We start from the raw sequence: 2,471 nt of genomic DNA on the forward strand, positions 1-2,471 counted from the left end.
ATTATTCTCAAGTCTCACTTTATGTTCAGTTTCCCTTTATATTTTGTAACTTTGGTGTAATCCTTTGCAGTGTTAGTGATTTCTTCTTATGATGCATCATATTGCCTGCCACCTATAGAATAATTTTTTACTCAATGTATGTTTTGGTGATTATTTCATTTTGCATTTTAACTCACTTCTTGTAATTTTGATCGAGTACCATTATTTGCCACTATAGAGTTAAGAACAAACTTTGAGAACACCCATCCATTCATTTTCATTTGTTGACTATCGCAGTAATATCAGGGAAGACCAGGGAATGAACCAAGCCTGGATGGTCAACTCATGCACACAGTAGAATTTGATGAGCCCTAGTGCAAATAAAAATAAACAAATTAGCCCCCTTAAGTATGTTAATAATGAAGCCTTGCAAAACAACATCTGTGCAGTCACTGTGGGCCCCCCTGTCCCCAGCATGCACACACCTACACATCCAAATAACTGTCAGCATTTAACTTACAAATCCTTAGGGTGAGGAAGAAAAATTAAAGTACCTGAAGAAAACCCACACAAATAGAATATGCGAACTCTACTCAGACAGTGACCCAGCTAGAATGTGAACACAGACTCTGTAGTGGTTAAGGCCTTGAACTTCAAATCCTGACGTTGTGGGTTCAAATCCCGCTATTGACACTGTGTGACCCTGAGCAAGTCACTTGGCCTGCCTTTGTTCCAATTGGAAAAACTACAGAAACGTAACCAATTGCATCATAAATGTTGTAAGTTGCCTTGAGTAAAGACATCAGCAGAATAAGCTAATGTAAACAGCACCAAGCACTGTCACCCAGCTCTAGGAAATGGACATTAAAATCAGTAGATGCAATGGCCTTATAGCACCTTTATGATTATTAAAAGGAGGAGGAGGAGGTTGTGAGCATTTGCTGGTAGCGCGTTGCTGCACCCACCACACGCTGAACCACCTTGACTGAGACCTGCGTGCAGTGGGGTGACACCTCAGCACCACGCTGGAAGGAGATCAAAAATTAATTTGCAAGGCCTGAACTTCTCCATTGGCTGTCTAAAACCTGCCATGCTCTACACAAGAAGCAGATATTTGCAGGGTTTTCTAACAAGGCATTGCTAAAATCTCTCAGTGTCCCTCCAGTGATCTATTTCAATTAGTAACATTAACTGCAGGGTGACACAGTAGTTAGTACTGCTGCTTCATGTTGTCCATGTGCAGTTTTCGTGTCCTCCATTTCCATATGAGTGGGTTTTCCTCAGGCTATTAGGTTTCCCCAGAGAAGTGTAGATAAAATTAATCTGTAAGTCTAAATTACTCCCACTTGGGTGTGCAAGAGTGGTCTGTAAGATGGACTGGCTCCCTTTCCAGGGCTGTTTCCTGTCTTGTACCCTCTACTGCAAGGGTATGCTTTGACCTGCCATGCCCCAGAATTAGATAAAGCAGGTTTCAGAATGATTAATTATTGATATTAATAGCATACACCAAAAAGCAGTTTATAATAAACTAATCAGTATAACTTAAAAATAAAAACACCACACACACACATAGAGCATATAAAATCCAACGTCTGTCTATCTGTATGTCTCTCCATTTTTCACAAGAGAGCTACTTAACGGATTTAGATCAGGTTTTTTGCTATAATTTGCTTAAACATTCCGGTTGATTTTGCGACTTCTCTCATCATGCTATGTATCATAGTTTGCTTGTGGTACCGATTTATTTTCACAAATCCAAGAGACATGCAGAAGGCAGAGGGGAGGTGAGCAGGTTCCTCCTCACTCATGCTCCAGTCTCGGGGCGTGTACCTTACATCCGCTTAGCTAGCGAGAGAGAGAACTACTTAATGAATTTAGATCGTTTTTTTTTTATAATTTGCTTCAACATTCCAGTTGATTTTGCAACTTATGTCATCGCGCTGAGAATCATAGTTCACTTGCAGGAGCGATATATTCACGCTAATCCGAAACAGAGGGGAGGAGGAAGCGTGACATCAGGAGTGGGGAGCTGGGCAGGGCCCTCCTCACTGTCCTGTTTCACTACTGTGCTGGTGGAGCCGCAGGGGATGGCTAGTAGAGCATATACAAAATTGTGCCGCTGACAGGACAGAAAACCTTCAAATCCCCTCGTGGCGCAACGGTAGCGCGTCTGACTCCAGATCAGAAGGCTGCGTGTTCAAATCACGTCGGGGTCAAAGTGTTTTCTGGGAGAGGAGGTTGAAATAGTGAATGAATATAAATACTTAGGAACTTACCTAGATAACAATCTTAACTGGAATACAAATACAAAAAAATTATTTTCTAAATGCAACCAGCGCTTATTTCTCCTCCATAAACTCAAACTATTTAAAGTAGACAAGGACCTCATGTTGTCCTTCTATCGTAGTATGATCCAGTCCGTGATCACTTTCAGTTTCATTGCCTGGTTTAATAGTCTGACAAACCAAAACTCAAAAAAGCTCCAGCAGATT

The 2,471-nt window shown here is 41.3% G+C and overlaps 1 non-coding gene across 1 annotated transcript; it reads left to right on the plus strand.

The window, feature by feature from the left end:
• Positions 1-2,122: 2,122 nt before the first annotated feature.
• Positions 2,123-2,197, plus strand: trnaw-cca (transfer RNA tryptophan (anticodon CCA)). Its single transcript has one exon. It is a non-coding gene; the product is annotated as a tRNA-Trp (tRNA).
• Positions 2,198-2,471: the final 274 nt, after the last annotated feature.

Source organism: Erpetoichthys calabaricus, chromosome 3, assembly GCF_900747795.2.
Source record: "Erpetoichthys calabaricus chromosome 3, fErpCal1.3, whole genome shotgun sequence".
In the NCBI taxonomy this organism is placed as follows: Eukaryota; Metazoa; Chordata; class Cladistia; order Polypteriformes; family Polypteridae; genus Erpetoichthys; species Erpetoichthys calabaricus.